Raw genomic sequence first — 27,571 nt, 5'->3', positions numbered from 1 at the left:
TGCGGAGATACGTGGCACCTATGGTTCCATCTGTTGATCCTCCTGCCCCGGTTTTGGTGGAGGGGGAGTTGGAGTATATTGTGGAGAAGATTTTGGATTCTCGTGTTTCAAGGCGGAAACTCCAGTATCTGGTTAAGTGGAAGGGTTATGCTCAGGAAGATAATTCCTGGGTCTTTGCCTCTGATGTCCATGCTCCCGATCTTGTTCGTGCCTTTCATATGGCTCATCCTGGTCGTCCTGGGAGCTCTGGTAAGGGTTCGGTGACCCCTCCTCAAGGGGGGGTACTGTTGTGAATTCTGTGGCAGAGCTCCCTCCTGTGGTCACAAGTGGTACTTCGGCTGGTTCTCTCTGTGAGCTTCCGTTGGTGGAGGAAAGTGGTACTGCGGCTTCTGAGTTTCCTTCCTCAGGTGACGTGGTGAAGTCGTTAGGTGCTGCTCTATTTAACTCCACCTAGTGCTTTGATCCTGGCCTCCAGTCAATGTTCTAGTATTGAACCTGTTTCCTCCTGGATCGTTCCTGTGGCCTGCTGCTCTGCATAGCTAAGTTCCTCTTTGCTATTTGTTTGCTGTTTTTTTCTGTCCAGCTTGTCAATTTGTTTTTTTCTGCTTGCTGGAAGCTCTGGGACGCAGAGGGTGTACCTCCGTGCCGTTAGTTTGGTATGGAGGGTCTTTTTGCCCCCTTTGCATGGTTTTTGTAGGGTTTTGTGTTGACCGCAAAGTTACCTTTCCTATCCTCGCTCTGTTCAGAAAGTTGGGCCTCACTTTGCTAAATCTATTTCATCTCTACGTTTGTCTTTTCATCTTAACTCACAGTCATTATATGTGGGGGCTGCCTTTTCCTTTGGGGTATTTCTCTGAGGCAAGGTAGGCTTATTTTCTATCTTCAGGCTAGCTAGTTTCTCAGGCCGTGCCGAGTTGCATAGGGAGCGTTAGGCGCAATCCACGGCTGCCTTTAGTGTGGTTGGAGAGGATTAGGGATTGCGGTCAACAGAGTTCCCACGTCTCAGAGCTCGTTCTTGTTTTTTGGGTTATTGCCAGGTCACTGTATGTGCGCTGACCTCTATGTCCATTGTGGTACTGAATTACCTTTCATAACAGTTTTCTGTACAAGTTAGTTTGAAGGCGGCCATCCTGATCTGCACTAATGGAGAGGTACAACAATTCAACATCCCGACCCGCTTTGAATGTGAGTTTGATATTTAATTCATTATCATTGAGTTGAGCCATGAAGGTGCCCAAATCATTGACAGGACCTTCCCATATGAACCAGATATCATCAATAAATCTCAACTAGCCTGTCACCAGGCTGGACTGAGGTATCGGTTGCTGTCACTGTGTAAACAAAGGAGTTCAGGAGTACAAAATGAATATTGTGAAGTGAATTTTCATGGGCTCATCCAGTATCTGGGTTCCAAGGCGTAATAGGGTGCATATGACAATGCAGCAGGGCAGACATTGCTGTCACTGTGTAAACAAAGGAGTACGGGAGTACAAAATTAATATTTTGAAGTGGATTTTCATGGGCCCATCCAGTGTGTGGGTTCCAAGGCGTAATGGGGTGCATATGACTAGGCATCAGGGCTCGCCTTGCTGCCAATGTGTAAACAAAAGTGTACAAGAGAACAAAATGCATATTGTGAAGTGGATTTTCATGGGCCCAACCAGTATGTGGGTTCAAAGGCGTAATGGGGTGCATATGATTTTGCAGCAGGGCAGACATTGCTGTCAATGTGTAAAACAAAGAGTACAGGAGTACAAAATGAATATTGTGAAGTGGATTTTCATGGGCCCATACTGTATGTGGATTCCAAGGTGTTATGGGGTGCATATGACTATGCAGCAGGGCTGGCCTTGCTGTGAATGCATAACAAAGTAGTGCAGGAGTACAAAATGCATATTGTGAACTTGATTTTCATGGGCCCATCCAGTATGTGGGTTCAAAGGCTTATTGGGGGGCATATGAATTGGTAGCAGGGCAGGTCTTGCAATCAATGCAAAATTTTTTCAGGAGGCCCTCCAGGACATCTTATGACAGGGGTATTGTGGTGAGTCATAATTCTTGGCAGCCCATCCACTCTCAGCCTAGGCTACAACAGTTTAGGAGACCCACAGTTTAATAATGGCCCTTTAAGATTAATGCTGCATGATGCACCAGTAAAAATGGGCTCTGTGACTTTAAGAGTCCCATCTTCATAAATGAAACAAGATGGGTTTGCTTATGTGTCACTCACCACATGGCCAGCTAGGGTATTTAAATGTTACAATGACATTTCTCAGTGAATGCATTTGTAGTGGTTGAAAGCAATGTTAAAGTTGAAAACGCTTCAAAAATGCTGCGTCTGAACTAAACCCAAGTGGTGGGAGGAACATTTCAGTCTGGGGTTAATTATTTGGCCTTACAGGCAAGTCATTAACCTGCAAAGGATCTACCTTGACATATTCCCAAGCAAAACCTGTTTTCGTTTAATTTTAGTATGTTTTTTGTTGCACCGTGAAAAATGGCATGAATCTCGGACAAAAGTGTTTACAGCTGTGAACTAGGAGTCAGGAATGCTTCCAGGGGCGATCCCCATGATGTTCCTGTGTCATTTGAGCAGTGTTTCCATCATTTCCAGACGTTTTTAGACCTTAAAAGGACCCACGGGGGATCGTGGTAAAAATACTCGGTCTCCCATAGACTTACATTGGGCTTGTTGCTTGGGTCAAGTACCCGAGTATTCCAATCTGCTCAACCCGAGCAACGAGCACCCGAGCATTTTTGTGCTCGCCCATCACTAACACTTATCCTTTAAGACAGATCGTAGCACATTATCTTTTGTCATCAACTGGAACAATAAATAATTCATAGTGCATCCTATGGTGCTATTTAGTGACGGCACATCCTAAAAAGAAGGGTTTGCAGTGCTAGTTAAGGGATTTGTTTTTTTCTCCTAATGCCATGTCTGTCTTTGTTCAAAAGCTAAGCCAACCAACTTCTCCATCTCTATATAAGCATTATGGAGAAGACGGCTGGCTTCAATAATAAACTTAGCCTAAGATGTTGCCTGCTTCAAGTCAGACTGGGGAGTGGGATGAAGAGTAGACTTATCTGTAAAGGATCAAATCTGGAAGTGGAACAGCTATTATAATGAAAGTACATTAGTAAGTTTAACCAGTTAGTATTTTCAACAATATGTGATATTCAATGATAGTCACTTGTAATTTATAAGATCATGTTTCTTGTTAAGAAAGTTACTGTAAAACTGTGAGAGATCATCTATTTGCCATTTGTACTGATCACATGTACTGTCTAGGTGAGAAAAATAATGTGCAGATATAGCAAATGTTTCTTTGTAACTCAGTGTTTGCTGTCATTTTTAGAGCACTGCTTCTGGAGCTTTGTGGCGCTGTGCACCAGAGATAATTAATTATCAGTCTTTATCATTTAATCAGTGGGTGCCGCATCTCATTACACAACGCTGGCACGATGTTTTAGCTGATAGCATGCGTCATTTATTAAAATGACACTACATCTGCACAGGGAGAAATGGAGCGTTTATTGTTATGCTATTCATGCACTTTTCCTCTGCGGCTGGTTGCTATCTTAAGACTAGGTATGTGCTTTCTTAAACAAGCACATTGTCAAAACTTACTCTGGCCAAATTAGCTTTCATTATCTGTATCTTATTTATCTCCTGTAATGTCATATACTACAGTAGTGTTCAAAATAATAGCAGTGTGTTCAAAACATGAGTTATTTGCAAAAACTTTATATTAGTTTTTATTTCCATGCATTAGGAACATTGTATAGTTATCTAATTCAAAACAAGAAGAGAAAGGTATATCATTTTAAACTACTTTGCAGAAAACAAAGAATCAACAATGGGCTGTTCTAAAAAAATAGCAGTGTCTGCATTTGTCTTCACAAACTCACAATATGTACTATTTTTTGCATTCCTGTGAGTCAATAACCTAATATTTAGTTGTGTACCAACAGTCTTTTAGAACTGCTTCACATCTATGTTGAATATAGTCAATCAACTTAAAAATATTGCCAGAATCCGTTCCTTCCTCAGCCCACAATCTACCAAAACTCTTGTGTATGCTCTCATCATCTCCTGCCTCGATTACTGCAACACCCTCCTCTGTGGCCTCCCAGCTAACTCTCTTGCACCACTCCAGTCTGTCCTCAACTAATCCACCTCTCTCCTCACTACTCCCCTGCTTCTCCCCTTTGCAAATCCCTCCACTGGCTCCCAATTCCCCAACGAATCCAGTTCAAACTACTAACACTGATCTACAAAGCCATCCACAACCTGTCCCCTCCCTATATCTCTGAACTAATCTCCCAATATCTTCCCTCACGTAATCTTCGATCCTCCCAAGACCTCCTACTCTCCTCCACACTTATTCGTTCCTCACACAACCGCCTCCAAGATTTCTCCCGAATATCCCCCATCCTCAGGAATTCCATGCCTCAACACATCTTATTATCCACCACCCTCGGATCCTTCAAACGGAACCTGAAAACCCATCTCTTCAGGAAAGCCTACAGCCTACAATAACCATGCCGCTGCCTCACCGCCGCCAGAGCCGCTGCCTCGTCGCCGCCAGATCCGCCGCCTCACCACCTCCAGAGCCGCCGCCTCACCCCTACCTTCTGTCTCTTCCCCACTATCCAATAGAATGCAAGTCCGCAAGGACAGGGTCCTCTCCCTTCTGTACCAGTCTGTCACTGTAAACCTGTTTACTGTAAACGATATCTATCACCCTGTGTGTAACCCCTTTCTCATGTACAGCACCATGGGATTAATGATGCTATATAAATAAATAATAATAATAATAGTAAGAGATGCTTGCACCACCATTCTTCACTGTCTTCAGAGTGTACTGTGTACTGAATGCAGAGTTTGGGGGTCTTCAGTACATCTTTTTTTAACAGTGGTACTTTACTGGACTTCTTGCTAAGAGATCATCTTTACACAGGTATATTCTAACTGTCACAGTACGCTCAGGTAGCTTGATCATCCTGGAGCTGATCATTGGCTGAGCCTTTGCCATTTTGTCTATTCTTCCATCCTTCAAATGGTAGTCTTCCATTTTCTTTTACATCTCTCTGGTTTGGCTTTTCATTTTAAAGCATTGGAGATCATTTTAGCTGAACATCCTATCAATCAACTTTTTAATCAAAGTATGCTGTTCTTCTGAAAAATGTCTTGAACTACCCATATTTCTCTGGCTTCCAAGGAGAAATGCATGTACAACATGTCCTGACCAGTCTTAAATAAGGGCCACTTAATTCACACTTGTTTCTTCACAGAATGACTGACCTCACTAATTGAACTTCACACTGCTATTATTTTGAACACACCTCCTTTCCTTCTTAATATATACCGTGTATACTCGAGTATAAGCCGACCCAAGTATAAGCCGACCCGCCTAATTTTGCCACAAAAAAACTGGGAAAACTTAATGACTTGATTATAAGCCTAGGGTGGAAAATGCAGAAGCTACTGGTAAATTTCAAAAATAAAAATAGATACCAATAAAAGTAAAATGAATTGAGTAGGGTTGAGCGAAACGGGTCGTTCATTTTCAAAAGTCGACGACTTTTGGCAAAGTCGGGTTTCATGAAACCCGATCCGACCCCTGTGCGGGGTCGGCCATGCGGTACGCGACTTTCGCGCCAAAGTCGCGTTTCAATGACGCGAAAAGCGCCATTTCTCAGCCAATGAAGGTAAACGCAGAGTGTGGGCAGCGTGATGACATAGGTCCTGGTCCCCACCATCTTAGAGAAGGGCATTGCAGTGATTGGCTTGTTGTCTGCGGCGTCACAGGGGCTATAAAGGGGCGTTCCCGCCGACCGCCATGTTACTGCTGCTGATCTGAGCTTAGGGAGAGGTTGCTGCCGCTTCGTCAGAAGCAGGGATAGCGTTAGGCAGGGTCCATTAACCACCAAACCGCTTGTGCTGTAGCGATTTCCACTGCCCAACACCACCTTCGGTGTGCAGGGACAGTGGAAGCTACATTTTTTTTTTTTCCCCTCAGCGCTGTAGCTCATTGGGCTGCCCTAGAAGGCTCCCTGATAGCTGCATTGCTGTGTGTACGCCGCTGTGCAAACCAACTGCTTTTTTCAAAGCACAAATCCTCTTGTTCCTTCCTTTCTGCACAGCTATCTTTTTTGTTTGTCCACACTTTTTGTTTAATTTGTGCATCAGTCCACTCCTTATTGCTGCCTGCCATACCTGGCTGAGATTACTGCAGGGAGATAGTACTTGTTGGACACTCCCTGTTTTTTTTTTTTTTTTTTTTGTGGGAGATTAAGATTGACATTTCTGCTAGAGTGCCATCCCTGTGTGTGCCATCTCTCACTCAGTGGGCCATAGAAAGCCTATTTATTTTTTTGCTTGATTTGGGTTATAAAATCTACCTGAAAAAATCACTACATCAATCAGTGGGAGAAAAATATTGGCCTCAGGGCTTGTGTGCCACTCTTGACTCCTGTGTGTGCCATCTCTCAGTCAGTGGGCCATAGAAAGCCTATTTATTTTTTTGCTTGATTTGGGTTCTAAAATCTACCTGAAAAAATCACTACATCAATCAGTGGGAGAAAAATATTGGCCTCAGGGCTTGTGTGCCACTCCTGACTCCTGTGTGCATCATCACTCACTCAGTGGGCCATAGAAAGCCCTTTTTTTTTTTTTGCTTTATTTGGGTTCTAAATTCAACCTGAAAAAATCAATAAATCAATCAGTGGGAGATTAATATTGGCCTTTGGGCTTGTGTGCCAGTCCTAAGCGTGCCATCTCTCTCTCTCAGATAGTGGGCCATAGAAAGCCTATTTATTATTTTTTTTATTGGGTTTATAAATTTTCCCTGGAACAAAATAAAAAGTGGGAGATTAATATTGGCCTCTGGGCTTGTGTGCCAGTCCTGAGCGTGCCATCTCTCTCACAAATAGTGGGCCATAGAAAGCCTATTTATGTTTTTTTTTTTGGTTTTATAAATTCTCCCTGAAAAAAAAAAGGGAGATTAATATTGGCCTTTGGGCTTGTGTGCCAGTCCTAAGCGTGCCATCTCTCTCTCTCAGATAGTGGGCCATAGAAAGCCTATTTTTTTTTTTTTTATTGGGTTTATAAATTTTCCCTGAAAAAAAATAAAAAGTGGGAGATTAATATTGGCCTCTGGGCTTGTGTGCCAGTCCTGAGCGTGCCATCTCTCTCACAAATAGTGGGCCATAGAAAGCCTATTTATGTTTTTGGTTGATTTGGGTTCTAAATTCTACCTGAAAAAATCAATAAATCAATCAGTGGGAGATAAATATTGGCCTCTGGGCTTGTGTGCCACTCCTGATTCCTGTGTGCGTCATCTCTCACTCAGTGGGCCATAGAAAGCCTTTTTTTGTTTTATTTGTTTTCTAAATTCTCCTTGAAAAAATCATTTTATTTTATTTGGTTTCTAAATTCTTCCTGAAAAAATCATTTTATTCTATTATTTTTTTTTCCTAAAGTCTCCCTGAAAAAACAAACAAAAACAAATCAGTGGGAGATTAATATTGCCCTTTCTGCTTGTGTGCCAGTCTTGACTCCTGGGTGTGCCATCTCTCTCTCTCTCTCTCCAATTGTGGGCCATAGAAAGCCTATTATTTTTTTAGCTTGATTTGGGTTCCAAAATCTACCTGAAAAAATCACTACATCAATCAATGGGAGATAAATATTGGCCTCTGGGCTTGTGTGCCACTCCTGACTCCTGTGTGCGTCATCTCTCACTCAGTGGGCCATAGAAAGCCTTTTTTTGTTTTATTTGTTTTCTAAATTCTCCCTGAAAAAATCATTTTATTTTATTTGGTTTCTAAATTCTTCCTGAAAAAATCATTTTATTCTATTATTTTTTTTTCCTAAAGTCTCCCTGAAAAAAAAAAAAAAAACAAATCAGTGGGAGATTAATATTGCCCTTTCTGCTTGTGTGCCAGTCTTGACTCCTGGGTGTGCCATCTCTCTCTCTCTCTCCAATTGTGGGCCATAGAAAGCCTATTATTTTTTTAGCTTGATTTGGGTTCCAAAATCTACCTGAAAAAATCACTACATCAATCAGTGGGAAATAAATATTGGCCTCTGGGCTTGTGTGCCACTCCTGACTCCTGTGTGCGTCATCTCTCACTCAGTGGGCCATAGAAAGCCTTTTTTTGTTTTATTTGTTTTCTAAATTCTTCCTGAAAAAATCATTTTATTCTATTTTTTTTTTCCTAAAGTCTCCCTGAAAAAAACAAAAAAAACAAATCAGTGGGAGATTAATATTTACATTTGTGCTTCAGTGACAGTCCTGCATGTGGCATCTCTCTCATTTGTTGCCAGTGCCACCAACAACAAAGTGTGTAACATTGTGCCTGATTTTCATTGTGGTCTCACTCACCTGTAAAGGGGTAGCTAAATCATACTGAAGTTATAGCTCACCGTGTAAGTTGTGTGACAGCAACAAATACCGTTAGTTTGTTTATGTTTTTAAAACAATGAGGAAGTCTGGTGGAAGAGGTCGTGGCCGGGGGCGTTCATTGTCAGCTGGTAATGAGGGTAGTGGTAGTGGTGGAGCATCAGCTGGTCGTGGGAAAAAAAATATTGCACCTAAGTCTGGAGCTGTGGAGCCAGGTTCGTCGTCTGGCTACACAAGGCCTCGAACGCTCCCTTTTCTGGGAGTAGGAAAACCGCTTTTAAAGCCGGAGCAGCAAGAGCAAGTTTTGGCTTATCTTGCTGACTCAGCCTCTAGCTCTTTTGCCTCCTCTCGTGAAACTGGTAAATGTCAAAGCAGCGCGTCGTTAGTGGATGTTCACGGTCAGGGACAAGTCGCTTCCTTGTCCTCTTCAGCAAAAACAACAACAGAGAAGAATGCAGCAGGCGACACAACGGGTTACTCCATGGAGCTCTTTACACATACCGTCCCTGGCTTAGAAAGTGAAGCAGTTAACAGTCCATGCCCATTACAAGTTGAATCTGACATGGAGTGCACTGATGCACAGCCACAGCCAGACTACTATGCTGGTCCTTTGACTCAGACCACAACATTGCCCTCGCAGGGTAATGATCAAGAATCAGACCCTGATGAGACTATGTTGCCCCATCACGAACGCTATACCACCGACCGACACGGTGACACAGACGAAGTTGCACACGAGCTACAAGAAGAGGTAATAGATGACCCAGTTCTTGACCCCGATTGGCAGCCATTGGGGGAACAGGGTGCAGGCGGCAACAGTTCTGAAGCGGAGGAGGAGGGGCCGCAGCAGGCATCAACATCGCAACAGGTTCCATCTGCCAGGCCCGTATCTTGCCCAAAACGCGTGGCAAAGCCAAAACCTGTTGGAGGACAGCGTGGCCATCCGGTTAAAGCTCAGTCTGCAATGCCTGAAAAGGTATCCGATGCTAGAAAGAGTGCAGTCTGGCATTTTTTTAAACAACATCCAATTGATCAGTGCAAAGTCATCTGTCAAAAATGTTCAACTACCTTAAGCAGAGGACAGAATCTGAAAAGTCTCAATACAAGTTGCATGCATAGACATTTAACCACCATGCATTTGCAAGCCTGGACTAACTACCAAACGTCCCTTAAGGTTGTAGCACCCTCGGCCAATAAAGCTAGTCAGCAACGCAACATCCCTTCCGGCAGTGTAGGGCCACCATTTTCCGCACCACCTGCAGTATCTGTGCAGGTTTCTTTGCCAGGCCAAAGCAGTCAGGGTCAGGGAATCACCAGTTTCGTAGTAGGAAACACTGCATCTAGGGCACCGGCGGCAACAATACCATCTCCCACCGTCTCTCAGTCTGCCATGTCCACCGGCACCCCCGCTAGTTCCACGATCTCCAGCTCTCCAGTCCAGCTCACCCTACATGAGACTATGGTTAGAAAAAGGAAGTACTTAGCCTCGCATCCGCGTACACAGGGTTTGAACGCCCACATAGCTAGACTAATCTCGTTAGAGATGATGCCCTACCGGTTAGCTGAAAGCGAAGCTTTCAAAGCCCTGATGGACTACGCTGTACCACGCTACGAGCTACCCAGTCGACACTTTTTTTCCAGAAAAGCCATCCCAGCCCTCCACCAGCATGTTAAAGAGCGCATCGTCCATGCACTCAGGCAATCTGTGAGCACAAAGGTGCACCTGACAACAGATGCATGGACCAGTAGGCATGGCCAGGGACGTTACGTGTCCATCACGGCACACTGGGTGAATGTTGTGGATGCAGGGTCCACAGGGGACAGCAAGTTTGGGACAGTTCTGCCTAGCCCACGGTCTAGGAAACAGTTGGCTGTAGCCGTTCGCACGCCCTCCTCCTCCTCTTCGTCCTCCTGCAGAAGCGAGAGCTCGTCCACAGACCGCAGTCGCACAACCACTCCATCCGCAGCTGCCACTGTTGCACACCAGGTCTCCCATTATGGGGCAGCTACTGGCAAATGTCAGCAGGCTGTATTGGCTATGAAGTGTTTGGGCGACAACAGACACACCGCGGAAGTTCTGTCCGAGTTCTTGCAGAAAGAAACGCAGTCGTGGCTGGGCACTGTAGATCTTGAGGCAGGCAAGGTAGTGAGTGATAACGGAAGGAATTTCATGGCTGCCATCTCCCTTTCCCAACTGAAACACATTCCTTGCCTGGCTCACACCTTAAACCTGGTGGTGCAGTGCTTCCTGAAAAGTTATCCGGGGTTATCCGACCTGCTCCTCAAAGTGCGTGGACTTTGCTCATATATCCGCCGTTCGCCCGTACACTCCAGCCGTATGCAGACCTATCAGCGTTCTTTGAACCTTCCCCAGCATCGCCTAATCATAGACGTTGCAACAAGGTGGAACTCAACACTGCACATGCTTCAGAGACAGTGCGAACAGAGGCGGGCTGTTATGTTTTTGTGGGAGGATACACATACACGGGCAGGCAGTAGGATGGCAGACATGGAGTTGTCAGGTGTGCAGTGGTCGAAGATTCAAGACGTGTCAAGTCCTTCAGTGTTTTGAGGAATGCACACGGCTGGTTAGTGCAGACAACGCCATAATAAGCATGAGCATCCCCCTAATGCGTCTGCTGATGCAAAGTTTGACGCACATAAAGGATCAGGCGTCTGCAGCTGAGGAAGAGGAAAGCCTTGATGACAGTCAGCCATTGTCTGGCCAGGGCAGTGTACAGGATGAGTTAGCGGGCCAAGAGGAGGAGGAGGACGAGGAGGATGATGGGGATGATTATATTTTTAATGAGGAAGCTTTTCTGGGGCCACTGGAAATTGGTGGCGCGGCAAGGCCGGGTTCTGGTTTTTGGAGGGACACAAGTGACGTGGATTTGCCTGAAACTGCCCCTCAACCAAGCACAACCGCAGATTTGAGAACTGGAACTTTGGCCCACATGGCGGATTATGCCTTACGTATCCTCAAAAGGGACACACGCATAACTAAAATGATGAACGATGACGATTACTGGTTGGCCTGCCTCCTTGATCCTCGCTATAAAGGCAAATTGCAAAATATAATGCCACATGAGAACTTGGAACTAATATTAGCAACCAAACAATCAACTCTTGTTGACCGTTTGCTTCTGGCATTCCCTGCACACAGCGCCCGTGATCGTTCTCACACGAGCTGCAGGGGCCAGCAGACAAGAGGAGTTAGAGGGGCAGAAATCAGAAGTGGCGTTGGCCAGAGGGGTTTTCTGACCAGGTTGTGGAGTGATTTTGCTATGACCGCAGACAGGACAGGTACTGCAGCATCAATTCAAAGTGACAGGAGACAACATTTGTCCAGTATGGTTACAAACTATTTTTCATCCCTTATCGATGTTCTCCCTCAACCGTCATTCCCATTTGATTACTTGGCATCAAAATTAGACACCTGGCCAGAATTGGCAGAATATGCATTGCAGGAGCTTGCTTGCCCGGCAGCTAGTGTCCTATCAGAAAGAGTATTCAGTGCTGCAGGTTCAATACTAACAGAAAAAGGACTCGTCTGGCTACCCAAAATGTAGATGATCTAACCTTCATTAAAATGAACCACAACTGGATTTCGAAATCTTTTGCCCCACCTTGCCCGGCTGACACCTAGCTTTCCTATGAAAAGGTCTTGCCTGTGGACTATTCTGAATGCCTTTTCCAGTCTCGTAATTTTCTGCACCTGATTGTCCAGCATACGACATGTTTACACCTCACTAAATGGCCAAACTCCCCACACGGGGCCGTGGTATCGACACTTGGCGACAGCACCCGTGAGAGTGCTGTTTGTCTGAAGAGGTGGGTGGACGGCACTGCCACTGGGTCCCTCCTAGTACAATAAAGTGTCTCTGGCGGTGGTGGTGCGCACCCAACGTCAGACACACCGTTGTAATATGAGGGGCCCTGGGCCTGTACCGCCGGCCACAAGACAGTTCCCCCCCCCCAGCTCAAACAGTGCTCTACCACTTGCAAAATTATCTCACAGCTCCACCAATGTTTAGTCTATGCGCTGACATCCTTCAATGCCTGCCACTGACAATACCATTGTATTGACATTTTTGTTATGTTAGGCCTTCGAAGCCTGTCTGCGGTCACTCCTTCCACTATGCCTCCACTGACCACACCACTGCTGCCCGTGTACCCCTGGAACCAATTTAAAATTGCCTACAGCCATGTGTTATTATTTTAGGCCTTCGATGCCTGTCTGCGGTCACTCCTTCCACTAGACCTCCACTGACCACACCACTGCTGCCCGTGTACCCCTGGAACCAATTTAAAATTGCCTACAGCCAGCCCAATTTTTTTACTTTAGGCCTTCGATGCCTGTCTGCGGTCCGTTCTTTCTACTACTACTACACTGACCAGGCCACTGCTGCCCGTGTACCCCTGGAACTAATTTAAAATTGCCTACAGCCATGTGTTATTATTTTAGGCCTTCGATGCCTGTCTGCAGTCACTCCTTCCACTAGGCCTCCACTGACCACATCACTGCTGCCCGTGTACCCCTGGAACCAATTTAAAATTGCCTACAGCCATGTGTTATTATTTTAGGCCTTCGATGCCTGTCTGCGGTCACTCCTTCCACTAGGCCTCCACTGACCACACCACTGCTGCCCGTGTACCCCTGGAACCAATTTAAAATTGCCTACAGCCATGTGTTATTATTTTAGGCCTTCGATGCCTGTCTGCGGTCACTCCTTACAATATGCCTCCACTGACCACACCACTGCTGCCCGTGTACCCCTGGAACCAATTTAAAATTGCCTACAGCCAGCCCAATTTTTTATTTTAGGCCTTCAATGCCTGTCTGCGGTCACTCCTTCCACTAGGGCCTCCACTGACCACACCACTGCTGCCCGTGTACCCCTGGAACCAATTTAAAATTGCCTACAGCCATGTGTTATTATTTTAGGCCTTCGATGCCTGTCTGCGGTCACTCCTTACAATATGCCTCCAGTGACCACACCACTGCTGCCCGTGTACCCCTGGAACCAATTTAAAATTGCCTACAGCCAGCCCCCAGCTCAAACAGTGCTCTACCACTTGCAAAATTATCTCACAGCTCCACCAATGTTTAGTCTATGCGCTGACATCCTTCAATGCCTGCCACTGACAATACCATTGTATTGACATTTTTGTTATGTTAGGCCTTCGAAGCCTGTCTGCGGTCACTCCTTCCACTATGCCTCCACTGACCACACCACTGCTGCCCGTGTACCCCTGGAACCAATTTAATATTGCCTACAGCCAGCCCAATTTTTTTATTTTAGGCCTTCGATGCCTGTCTGCGGTCACTCCTTCCACTAGGCCTCCACTGACCACACCACTGCTGCCCGTGTACCCCTGGAACCAATTTAAAATTGCCTACAGCCATGTGTTATTATTTTAGGCCTTCGATGCCTGTCTGCGGTCACTCCTTCCACTAGGCCTCCACTGACCACACCACTGCTGCCCGTGTACCCCTGGAACCAATTTAAAATTGCCTACAGCCAGCCCAATTTTTTTATTTTAGGCCTTCAATGCCTGTCTGCGGTCCGTTCTTTCTACTACTACTACACTGACCAGGCCACTGCTGCCCGTGTTCCCCTGGAACCAATTTAAAATTGCCAACAGCAATGTGTTATTATGCTAGGGCTTCGATGCCTGTTTGAAGTCACTCCTTCCAATAGTTCTCCACTGACCAGACCAATGCTGGCCGTGTACCCCTGGAACCCAGCTGAAAGTGCATGTAGCCTCCTTTTTTTCTTTGTTTTATATTTAGAAAGCCCAGATGAACTACGCTGTGCAACGGTTCAAGCTACCCAGTCGACATTTCTTTTGCGAGAAAAGCCATCCAAGCCCTCCACCGGCATGAAAAAGTCTGCATTGTCATAGCACTCAGGCAATCAAACAGTAGAAAGGTGCACCTGACAAGAGACGCATGGACCAGTAGGCATGACCACAAAAAGTTACGTGTCCATTACGGCGCACTGGGTTAATGTGTTGGATGCATGGTCCACAGGGGACAGCCTACAAAGTCTGTCTGCAGTCCCTAATTCCAATTTTCCTCCGCTGACCACACCACTGCTGCCCGTGTACCCCTGGAACCAATTTTACAGTGTCTACAGCCTAATTTTGTTATGTTAGGCCTACTACGCCTGTGTGCGGTCCCTTCTTCCAATACTCGTCCACTGACCACACCACTGCTGCCCGTGGACCCCTGGAACCTATTTTTAATTGCATAGAGCATCCTTTTTTTAATAGTAGGCGTACAAAGTCTGTTTGCGGTCCACTATTGAAATTGTCCTCCACTGCCCAGAGCACTGCTGCTTGTGTACCCCTGTAACTATTTTAAGCTGCAGTGAGCCACATTTTTGGGTTAAGTCCTACTACCTGTGTCTGTCTGCGCCACTCAATTCAGCTGTGTTCCTTTGAAAAAAGCTGAGCGTCAATAGTCTTGTTTTCAGCCTCTAGGAATTTTAAAACTGCATTGGGGGTACAACTTTGGTAGGGCCTACTAACGGTGTCTGCCTCCCCAAGGTGTGCCCCAGGTTTCCTCGCCATTGCTTCGATCTTAATGCTCTCGTTTAGTAGTTGTTGGAAACTACACTGCATTAGGCCTACAAATTGGGTATGGGGTGTAGAGAGATGGTGTGTTCCACTCCAAGGTGTTCTCCAGGTTGCCTTTCCTGAGCTTCGATCTTCCGGCTCTCGTTTAGTAGTTCTTGGAAACTACACTGCATTAGGCCTACAAATTGGGTATGGGGTGTAGAGAGATGGTGTGTTCCACTCCAAGGTGTTCTCCAGGTTGCCTTTCCTGAGCTTCGATCTTTCGGCTCTCGTTTAGTAGTTGTTGGAAACTACGCTGCATTAGGCCTACAAATTGGGTATGGGGTGTAGAGAGATGGTGTGTTCCACTCCAAGGTGTTCTCCAGGTTGCCTTTCCTGAGCTTCGATCTTCCGGCTCTCGTTTAGTAGTTGTTGGAAACTACACTGCATTAGGCCTACAAATTGGGTATGGGGTGTAGAGAGATGGTGTGTTCCACTCCAAGGTGTTCTCCAGGTTGCCTTTCCTGAGCTTCGATCTTCCGGCTCTCGTTTAGTAGTTCTTGGAAACTACACTGCATTAGGCCTACAAATTGGGTATGGGGTGTAGAGAGATGGTGTGTTCCACTCCAAGCTTTTTGGAAGTGCATTTGAACAGCAAGGTTGATTGCTGTTGAGGGGAACTAGAAAAAAAAAAATCTATAAATCTTCAGCAGAGCGAGTGTGAGCGAGCTGGGTGTGTCCTGAGCGTAAGTGTGGACGGCGGTAAGTGTGACTTGTGATTCAGTGACTTTGGATTCAGGGAGTTTCCAGGGGAGGAATTGCTGTCTGATTTTTATTAATACTTTGTATTTATTTATTTATTTATTTATTTATTTTTTAATTGAACTGTTCTGTCTGGTGCAATCCCCATTAGGAAATGTGCTCCACGATTGTTAATGCCATCCAGTGCACATCTTGCCACATGTATGCAGTCCTTGAGCAGCCGATCGAGGGTGCATACTGCTGTGCGAGATGTGAGCACATTGTGCATTTGGAAACCCAGATTCTGACTCTAAATGTGCAGCTGGCAACACTGAGATCCATAGACAATATGGAGAGGAGTCTTCTGCTCACGGAGCAGACGCTCAATGGGACAGATGAGGGGGGTGATGGTGGGATGGAGCTGCAGGACAATGAAGTAGCAAGCTGGGTGACAGTTAGGAAGCGGGGTAGAGGGAAGAGTGCCAGGGAGGCTAGTCCTGATCTGGAACACCCCAATAAGTTTGCTAAGTTGGCAGATGAGGGGGGTGCCAGTACAGGGGTAGCACTGCTGCAGCCAGGCATGTCCTCTGAAAGCCGGAGGAGTGACTGCTCCAGTAAGGAGGGAAATAGGAGAGCAGGGCAGGCCAGACAGGTTCTGGTAGTGGGGGACTCAATTATTAGGGGAACAGATAGGTCAATCTGTCACAAAGACAGGGATCGTCGAACGGTGTGCTGCCTACCTGGCGCTCGAGTCCGACACATCGCTGATCGGGTGGACAGATTATTGGGAGGGGCTGGTGAGGACCCAGCGGTCATGGTGCACATTGGCACTAATGACAAAGTTAGAGGTAGGTGGAAGGTCCTTAAAGATGATTTCAGGGAATTAGGCTGCAAGCTGAAAGCAAGGACCTCCAACGTGGTATTTTCCGAAATACTGCCGGTACCACGTGCCACGCCAGAGAGGCAACGGGAGATTAGGGAGGTTAATAAGTGGCTCAAGAATTGGTGTAGGAAAGAGGGGTTTGGGTTCCTGCAGAACTGGGCCGACTTCTCAGTTGGCTACAGGCTCTACGCTAGGGACGGGCTGCACCTCAATGGGGAGGGTGCAGCTGTGCTGGGGGAGAGAATGGCTAGAAGGTTGGAGGAGTGTTTAAACTAGGAATTGGGGGGGAGGGTATTCATTTTATAGGAGGGGAAGATAGTGCAGACAGAGACCTGGGCACAAATAAGGAAGTTGGGGGTGGCGGTGGCATGGGGGTTGGGGTCAGAACAGTTAATAATTTAAGAAATAGAAGTACAGAGAGGAACATAAAGTGCATGTATACTAATGCCAGAAGCCTCGCCAACAAAATGGACGAATTAGAACTAATGTTGTTGGAGCATAATTATGACATGGTGGGGATATCTGAGACATGGCTGGATGAGAGCCATGACTGGGCTGTTAACTTGCAGGGCTACAGCCTGTTCAGAAATGACCGTACAGATAAGCGAGGGGGAGGGGTGTGTCTATATGTAAAATCATCCTTAAAACCCATCCTGCGCGATAATATAGGTGAATTTAATGAAAATGTAGAATCCCTGTGGGTGGAGATAAGGGGAGGGGGAAAAAATAATAAATTACTGATAGGGGTTTGTTATAAATCTCCAAAAATAATGGAAGCAATGGAGAATATCCTCGTAAAGCAAATAGATGAAGCTGCGACTCAAGGAGAAGTCATTATTATGGGGGACTTCAACTACCCTGAAATAGATTGGGGAATAGAAACCTGCAGTTCCAGCAAAGGTAATCAGTTTTTGACAATTATGAGAGACAATTACCTTTCACAACTGGTTCAGGACCCAACAAGAAGGGGGGCACTGCTAGACCTAATATTAACCAACAGGCCAGACCGCATATCAAATATAAGGGTTGGGGGTCACTTGGGAAATAGCGATCACAAAATAATAAGTTTTCAAGTATCCTTTAAAAAGATGTGTAGTAGAGGGGTTACAAGGACACTAAACTTCAGGAGGGCAAATTTCCAACGGATGAGAGAGGATCTTGGTGCAATTGACTGGGACGATATCCTGAGACACAAAAATACACAAAGAAAATGGGAGACGTTTATTAGCATCCTGGATAGGACCTGTGCACAGTATATACCATATGGGAATAAACATACTAGAAATAGGAGGAAACCAATATGGCTAAATAGAGCTGTAAGGGGCGCAATAAGTGACAAAAAGAAAGCATTTAGAGAATTAAAGGAAGTAGGTAGTGAGGAGGCATTAAATAAATACAGAAAATTAAATAAATTCTGTAAAAAGCAAATCAAGGCAGCAAAGATTGAGACAGAGAGACTCATTGCCAGAGAGAGTAAAAATAATCCTAAAATATTCTTTAACTACATAAATAGTAAGAAACTAAAAAATGATAGTGTTGGCCCCCTTAAAAATAGTCTGGGTGAGATGGTGGATGAGGATGAGGAAAAAGCCAATATGCTAAATGACTTTTTTTCATCAGTATTTACACAAGAAAATCCCATGGCAGACAAAATGTCTAGTGATAAAAATTCCCAATTAAATGTCACCTGCTTAACCCAGCAGGAAGTGCGGCGGCGTCTAAAAATCACTAAAATTTACAAATCTCCGGGCCCGGATGGGATACACCCTCGAGTACTGCAGGAATTAAGTACAGTCATTGATAGACCATTATTTTTAATCTTTAAAGACTCCATAATAACAGGGTCTGTGCCACAGGACTGGCGTATAGCAAATGTGGTGCCAATATTCAAAAAGGGGACAAAAACTGAACTCGGAAATTATAGGCCAGTAAGCTTAACCTCTACTGTGGGTAAAATACTGGAGGGCATTCTAAGGGATGCTATACTGGAGTATCTGAAGATGAATAACCTCATGACCCAGTATCAGCACGGGTTTACTAGGGACCGTTCATGTCAGACTAATTTGATCAGTTTCTATGAAGAGGTAAGTTCCAGATTGGACCAAGGGAACCCAGTGGATGTAGTGTATATGGACTTTTCAAAAGCTTTTGATACGGTGCCACACAAAAGGTTGATACATAAAATGAGAATAATGGGGATAGGGGAAAATATGTGCAAGTGGGTTGAGAGCTGGCTGAGGGATAGGAAACAAAGGGTGGTTATTAATGGAGCACACTCGGACTGGGTAGCGGTTAGCAGTGGGGTACCACAGGGGTCAGTATTGGGCCCTCTTCTTTTAACATATTTATTAATGACCTTGTAGGGGGCATTCAGAGTAGAATTTCAATATTTGCAGATGACACTAAACTCTGCAGGGTAATCAATACAGAGGAGGACAATTTTATATTACAGGATGATTTATGTAAACTAGAAGCTTGGGCTGATAAATGGCAAATGAGCTTTAATGGGGATAAATGTAAGGTCATGCACTTGGGTAGAAGTAATAAGATGTATAATTATGTGCTTAATTCTAAAACTCTGGGCAAAACCGTCAATGAAAAAGACCTGGGTGTATGGGTGGATGACAAACTTAAATTCAGTGGCCAGTGTCAGGCAGCTGCTACAAAGGCAAATAAAATAATGGGATGCATTAAAAGAGGCATAGATGCTCATGAGGAGAACATAATTTTACCTCTATACAAGTCACTAGTTCGACCACACTTAGAATACTGTGCACAGTTCTGGTCTCCGGTGTTTAAGAAAGACATAGCTGAACTGGAGCGGGTGCAGAGAAGAGCGACCAAGGTAATTAGAGGACTGGGGGGTCTGCAATACCAAGATAGGTTATTACACTTGGGGCTATTTAGTTTGGAAAAACGAAGACTAAGGGGTGATCTTATTTTAATGTATAAATATATGAGGGGACAGTACAAAGACCTTTCTGATGATCTTTTTAATCATAGACCTGAAACAGGGACAAGGGGGCATCCTCTGCGGTTGGAGGAAAAAAGGTTTAAGCATAATAACAGACGCGGATTCTTTACTGTAAGAGCAGTGAGACTATGGAACTCTCTGCCGTATGATGTTGTAATGAGTGATTCATTACTTAAATTTAAGAGGGGACTGGATACCTTTCTGGAAAAGTATAATGTTACAGGGTATATACACTAGATTCCTTGATAGGGCGTTGATCCAGGGAACTAGTCTGATTGCCGTATGTGGAGTCGGGAAGGAATTTTTTTCCCCAATGGGGAGCTTACTCTTTGCACATGGGTTTTTTTTGCCTTCCTCTGGATCAACATGTTAGGTTAGGCTATGGGTTGAACTAGATGGACATATAGTCTTCCTTCAACCTTAATAACTATGTAACTATGTAACTATGTAAGGTGTTCCCCAGGTTTCCTCGCCAATGCTTCGATCTTCATGCTCTCGTTTAGTAGTTGTTGGAAACTACACTGCATTAGGCCTACAAATTGGGTATGGGGTGTAGAGAGATGGTGTGTTCCACTCCAAGGTGTTCTCCAGGTTGCCTTTCCTGAGCTTCGATCTTCCGGCTCTCGTTTAGTAGTTCTTGGAAACTACACTGCATTAGGCCTACAAATTGGGTATGGGGTGTAGAGAGATGTTGTGTTCCACTCCAAGGTGTTCTTCAGGTTGCCTTTCCTGAGCTTCGATCTTCCGGCTCTCGTTTAGTAGTTGTTGGAAACTACACTGCATTAGGCCTACAAATTGGGTATGGGGTGTAGAGAGATGGTGTGTTCCACTCCAAGGTGTTCTCCAGGTTGCCTTTCCTGAGCTTCGATCTTCCGGCTCTCGTTTAGTAGTTCTTGGAAACTACACTGCATTAGGCCTACAAATTGGGTATGGGGTGTAGAGAGATGGTGTGTTCCACTCCAAGGTGTTCTCCAGGTTGCCTTTCATGAGCTTCGATCTTCCGGCTCTCGTTTAGTAGTTCTTGGAAACTACACTGCATTAGGCCTACAAATTGGGTATGGGGTGTAGAGAGATGGTGTGTTCCACTCCAAGGTGTTCCCCAGGTTTCCTCGCCAATGCTTCGATCTTCATGCTCTCGTTTAGTAGTTCTTGGAAACTACACTGCATTAGGCCTACAAATTGGGTATGGGGTGTAGAGAGATGGTGTGTTCCACTCCAAGGTGTTCTCCAGGTTGCCTTTCCTGAGCTTCGATCTTCCGGCTCTCGTTTAGTAGTTCTTGGAAACTACACTGCATTAGGCCTACAAATTGGGTATGGGGTGTAGAGAGATGGTGTGTTCCACTCCAAGGTGTTCTCCAGGTTTCCTTTCCTGAGCTTCGATCTTCCGGCTCTCGTTTAGTAGTTCTTGGAAACTACACTGCATTAGGCCTACAAATTGGGTATGGGGTGTAGAGAGATGGTGTGTTCCACTCCAAGGTGTTCTCCAGGTTGCCTTTCCTGAGCTTCGATCTTCCGGCTCTCGTTTAGTAGTTGTTGGAAACTACGCTGCATTAGGCCTACAAATTGGGTTTGGGGTGTAGAGAGATGGTGTGTTCCACTCCAAGGTGTTCCCCAGGTTTCCTCGCCAATGCTTCGATCTTTATGCTCTCGTTTAGTAGTTGTTGGAAACTACACTGCATTAGGCCTACAAATTAGGTATGGGGTGTAGAGAGATGGTGTGTTCCACTCCAAGGTGTTCTCCAGGTTGCCTTTCCTGAGCTTCGATCTTCCGGCTCTCGTTTAGTAGTTGTTGGAAACTACGCTGCATTAGGCCTACAAATTGGGTATTGGGTGTAGAGAGATGGTGTGTTCCACTCCAAGGTGTTCTCCAGGTTGCCTTTCCTGAGCTTCGATCTTCCGGCTCTCGTTTAGTAGTTCTTGGAAACTACACTGCATTAGGCCTACAAATTGGGTATGGGGTGTAGAGAGATGGTGTGTTCCACTCCAAGGTGTTCTCCAGGTTGCCTTTCCTGAGCTTCGATCTTCCGGCTCTCGTTTAGTAGTTGTTGGAAACTACGCTGCATTAGGCCTACAAATTGGGTATGGGGTGTAGAGAGATGGTGTGTTCCACTCCAAGGTGTTCCCCAGGTTTCCTCGCCAATGCTTCGATCTTTATGCTCTCGTTTAGTAGTTGTTGGAAACTACACTGCATTAGGCCTACAAATTAGGTATGGGGTGTAGAGAGATGGTGTGTTCCACTCCAAGGTGTTCTCCAGGTTGCCTTTCCTGAGCTTCGATCTTCCGGCTCTCGTTTAGTAGTTGTTGGAAACTACGCTGCATTAGGCCTACAAATTGGGTATTGGGTGTAGAGAGATGGTGTGTTCCACTCCAAGGTGTTCTCCAGGTTGCCTTTCCTGAGCTTCGATCTTCCGGCTCTCGTTTAGTAGTTCTTGGAAACTACACTGCATTAGGCCTACAAATTGGGTATGGGGTGTAGAGAGATGGTGTGTTCCACTCCAAGGTGTTCTCCAGGTTGCCTTTCCTGAGCTTCGATCTTCCTGCTCTCGTTTAGTAGTTCTTGGAAACTACACTGCATTAGGCCTACAAATTGGGTATGGGGTGTAGAGAGATGGTGTGTTCCACTCCAAGGTGTTCCCCAGGTTTCCTCGCCAATGCTTCGATCTTCATGCTCTCGTTTAGAAGTTGTTGGAAACTACACTGCATTAGGCCTACAAATTGGGTATGGGGTGTAGAGAGATGGTGTGTTCCACTCCAAGGTGTTCTCCAGGTTGCCTTTCCTGAGCTTCGATCTTCCGGCTCTCGTTTAGTAGTTCTTGGAACCTACACTGCATTAGGCCTACAAATTGGGTATGGGGTGTAGAGAGATGGTGTGTTCCACTCCAAGGTGTTCTCCAGGTTGCCTTTCCTGAGCTTCGATCTTCCGGCTCTCGTTTAGTAGTTGTTGGAAACTACACTGCATTAGGCCTACAAATTGGGTATGGGGTGTAGAGAGATGGTGTGTTCCACTCCAAGGTGTTCTCCAGGTTGCCTTTCCTGAGCTTCGATCTTCCGGCTCTCGTTTAGTAGTTCTTGGAAACTACACTGCATTAGGCCTACAAATTGGGTATGGGGTGTAGAGAGATGGTGTGTTCCACTCCAAGGTGTTCTCCAGGTTGCCTTTCCTGAGCTTCGGTCTTCCGGCTCTCGTTTAGTAGTTCTTGGAAACTACACTGCATTAGGCCTACAAATTGGGTATGGGGTGTAGAGAGATGGTGTGTTCCACTCCAAGGTGTTCCCCAGGTTTCCTCGCCAATGCTTCGATCTTCATGCTCTCGTTTAGTAGTTGTTGGAAACTACACTGCATTAGGCCTACAAATTGGGTATGGGGTATAGAGAGATGGTGTGTTCCACTCCAAGGTGTTCTCCAGGTTGCCTTTCCTGAGCTTCGAACTTCCGGCTCTCGTTTAGTAGTTCTTGGAAACTACACTGCATTAGGCCTACAAATTGGGTATGGGGTGTAGAGAGATGGTGTGTTCCACTCCAAGGTGTTCTCCAGGTTGCCTTTCCTAAGCTTCGATCTTCCGGCTCTCGTTTAGTAGTTCTTGGAAACTACACTGCATTAGGCCTACAAATTGGGTATGGGGTGTAGAGAGATGGTGTGTTCCACTCCAAGGTGTTCTCCAGGTTGTCTTTCCAGAGCTTCGATCTTCCGGCTCTCGTTTCGTAGTTCTTGGAAACTACACTGCATTAGGCCTACAAATTGGGTATGGGGTGTAGAGAGATGGTGTGTTCCACTCCAAGGTGTTCTCCAGGTTGCCTTTCCTGAGCTTCGATCTTCCGGCTCTCGTTTAGTAGTTGTTGGAAACTACGCTGCATTAGGCCTACAAATTGGGTGTGGGGTGTAGAGAGATGGTGTGTTCCACTCCAAGGTGTTCCCCAGGTTTCCTCGCCAATGCTTCGATCTTCATGCTCTCGTTTAGTAGTTGTTGGAAACTACGCTGCATTAGGCCTACAAATTGGGTATGGGGTGTAGAGAGATGGTGTGTTACACTCCAAGGTGTTCTCCAGGTTGCCTTTCCTGAACTTCTATCTTCAGGCTCTCATTAAATTGTGGTTAAACGGAACATCTGCATTTGGCGTACTAGTTGGTTTGGGGCCTACTATCGGTGTCTGCCACTCCTTGCTGTTCTCCTGGTTTCCTGTCCTGAAATTCCATTTTCAGGCTCTCGTTAAGTAGTTGTTAATGTTAGACTGCATTTGGCCTAATAGTTGGGTTGGGGCCTACTATCGGTGTCTGCCACTCCTTGCTGTTCTCCTCCACTGAACAAAGCTGTGCCGCCTGTTTACTACGGTTGCCAATTTTGAACTGCATTTCGACTACTAACTGATTTGGGCCTACTCTCTGTGTCAGCCTCTCATTCCAGTTGTCCTCCACTGCAATGCCCCCTGGTTAGTCCTGTGTTACCAATTTTGAACTGCATTTAGCCCACTTTATTCTTTGGGCCTATATCTGTGTTTCCTCCTCATCCTGCCCATTGCCCAGCCAGTGATAGATGAGTCTGCTGGTACATTGACCATTAACGCAAAATTCCCCGTGCACGCTACACAGCAAGATTGTGACCCTGCTGAAAGTCAGGTTCCTCTTCCCGCATACCATACCACCTTACACGGGGACAAAGAGGAAGGTGCAGATGAAAGTGCAGGTTCCTTCATCAGGTGGGGGGAGGAATACTAGTTGGCGACGTCACTGGCACAGGGCCTCTCATAGTACGCAAAAGTGTTGCTGCCGGTGGGAGGCGCCCCCGCCGTGCAAACACACCGCTGTACTTTGAGGGGCCCTGTGCCAGTGCCAATGCCAACGAGTGGGCCCCCCCTGCTTGCTCAGGATCACAGCACTTGCAAAGTTTAAATACTTACCTCTCCCTGCTCCACTGCCGTGACGTCGTCCAGATTTACTGGGCCCACTAATTACTTGAACCAGCCCTACCCCCCACAACTTTAGCCAAATGACCCCCAATTTCAAATGCCTTCCAATTATTATAAGGTAAATTACGATTGACAAGCTTCTTTAACAAGAATGGATGTTTTTGCCATTAAAATGGGCAGTGTAGGTGTTTTCCTGGCCTCCACTCACTGCCGACTATGCTCCCCCATTGACTTGCATTGGGTTTCGTGTTTCGGGCGATACCCGACTCTTCGCGATAATCGGCCGATTCCACTCGACTCGACTTCTAAGATAGTCGGGTTTCGCGAAACACGGCTCGACTCTAAAAAGGTCAAGGTCGCTCAACCCTAGAATTGAGACATCAGTAGTTTAAGTGTTTTTGAATATCCATATTGAATCAGGAGCCCCATATAATGCTCCATACAGTTTATGATGGGCCCCATAAGATGCTCCATATTAAAATATGCCCCATACAATACTGCACAAATGTTGATTATGGCCCCATAAGATGCTCCATACAGACATTTGCCCCATAAAATGCTGCACAAATGTTGATTATGGCCCCATAAGATGCTCCATAGAGATATTTGCCCCATATAATCCTGCACATGACCCCATAAGATGCTCCATAGAGATATTTGCCCCATATAATGCTGCATATGGTCCCATTGAGATTTTTGCCCCATATAATGCTGCACATGGCCCCATAAGATGCTCCATACAGATATTTGCCCAATATAATGCTGCACATGGCCCCATACAGATATTTGCCCCACATAGTGCTGCACATGGCCCCGTACAGATATTTGCCCCATATAATACTGCACATGGCCCATAAGATGCTCCATAAAGACATTTGCACCATATGCCGTTGCTATGATAAATAAAATACATACTCACCTCTCAGGCCCCCGGCACTTGCTATATTCACCGGTTCACGTTCCACCAACGGCCGCGCTGTGTCTTCCGCGTCCTCTGCACTGATGTTCAGGCAGAGGGTGGCGTGCACACTAATCTCGTCACTGTGCCCTCTGACATGAGCGTCACTGCAGAGGATGCAGAATACACAGCGTCGGCCATCGGTGGAACGGGGGACAGGTGAAAATCGTGCACTGCGTTATACTCACCTGCTCCTTGGCGGTCTCTGGATGTTCCTGGTTCTCCGGCGCTGGCAGCTTCTTCCTGTATTGAGCGGTCACATGTTACCGCTTATTACAGTAATGAATATGCGGCTCCACCCCTATGGGAGTGGAGCCGGGTCCGGGAGCCAGAAGCAGGTGAGTATGATTACACAGCTCCCCCTCCCCTGCCGACTCCTGGGTATGACTCGAGTATAAGCCGAGAGGGGCAATTTCGGCCTAAAAAAATGGGCTGAAATTCTAGGCTTATACTCAAGTAAATACGGTACTTACCTTGTAATGTCTTCACATCCTGTTCTGTCCAATTGTGTCTGGATCCAAGAATTCCAAGCGGCGGAAGTTCACCGACCACCATATTGGGACACCCAAGTGATGGGTGTCTCAATATGGAAACTGCTGGTGGTACCACTCTCTTGCATGGTACCACCGGTGGAACACCATCGCACCACACACACACATACACACTGTATACACCGTACGAACCACACACACAAATGCACACTGTATATGCCTTATGCACCACACATGCACACACTGTATACGCCGTACGCACAACACACACACATAATGTATATGCCATACGCAGCCTCTTGCGTGGTACCACCAGTGAAAGACCTCCACGAACACACCGCCGCCGGGATCAGCCGAATGATTCACTGACTGCTGCCATTTTTAAACAGGAGGAGCACATGTGCAGTTTTTATGTGACCGCCACTATCTGTCTACACAAAGATGGCGGCACTCTGAATTACTGCTCCTGCGCGAATTGCGTGCAGGCGCAGTGAATCGTTTGGCCGATCACGGCCGCAGATGCGCAACGTGTCTACAGGCAGAGGGAGCCGGTCTCATTAAAGGTGTTTTCCCACAAACAAAAGTTTGTTTTAAAAATTGTCCGTGTCTGACTGTGTATGGAGCATACCACATCTCCTTGGCAGGGGAGGAAGCAAAAGACAATACTGACATTACAGCAGGGGATCACAGAGGATTTCTTTTGTCAGGTAAAAAATTTCACTGACTGTTTTTAAACAATGTTTTACCTCACAAAATGTATCCTCTGTGATCTCCTGATGTAATGTCAGTATTGTCTTTTGCTTCCTCCCCTGCCCAGGAGCTGTGGTATGTTCTGTACATGGTCAGACACAGACAATTTTTAAAATGAACTTTCGTTTGCGGGAAAAACCCCTTTGAAAAGCAAACATCAATACCAACATGGCTCCTCCTAAACAGTACTACAATGATAATGAAAGGAAAGCAGCAAATGCACAACGTCAAAGACAACAACGGGCAAATTAGACTCTTGAAGAGCAACAGCATCGCTGGGACAAAAACAATGCAGATAAGCGTAGGCATCAAGCACGAGTCCCCTGATGCAAAAATCATTATATTATCAGAGGATGCCATTAGGCAACAACAGCTTCGCAAACAGAGAAAGCAGACAAGGGGGATAGCACATGGTACAGACAGGTCAAAGAAGAGAGCACAGATGGGAGAAGTCAGCACATGGGGAAAGAGAAAGTGGATAGGTGGGTGAGCAGATGGGGGAGAGATTCTCAACCCCATTGTGACATTATCGCCCTCTTGATGCGATAGCATCGGGCCTCCATCTACTTAATTATAAATAAACAGACTCAAAAACATGCAAGTCATGGCTGCTGAGTTTGATGGTTTTCTTAGAATCTACTGCACCAATGGTAAATTGTTTGACATGTGGAAATATAATTTATACTATTTTGAACACTACTGTATAGGAAAGTGGTTTCAAGTGAAATGAAATGGACATTATTAGTTATCACCTTACTGTACATTTGCAATGGTTTTCATAGACTTTCATCTGAAAAGGAATCTGTCATGTCCCCAAATGCTATTAACTTTCAGATATTGGTTTAATCTGCAGGTTAAATCTACTATATAATTGTCTAAGGGTCACTTCCGTCTGTCTGT

Source organism: Ranitomeya imitator, chromosome 3, assembly GCF_032444005.1.
Source record: "Ranitomeya imitator isolate aRanImi1 chromosome 3, aRanImi1.pri, whole genome shotgun sequence".
Lineage (NCBI taxonomy): Eukaryota > Metazoa > Chordata > Amphibia > Anura > Dendrobatidae > Ranitomeya > Ranitomeya imitator.
Note: the sequence above shows the minus strand (reverse complement) of the source record.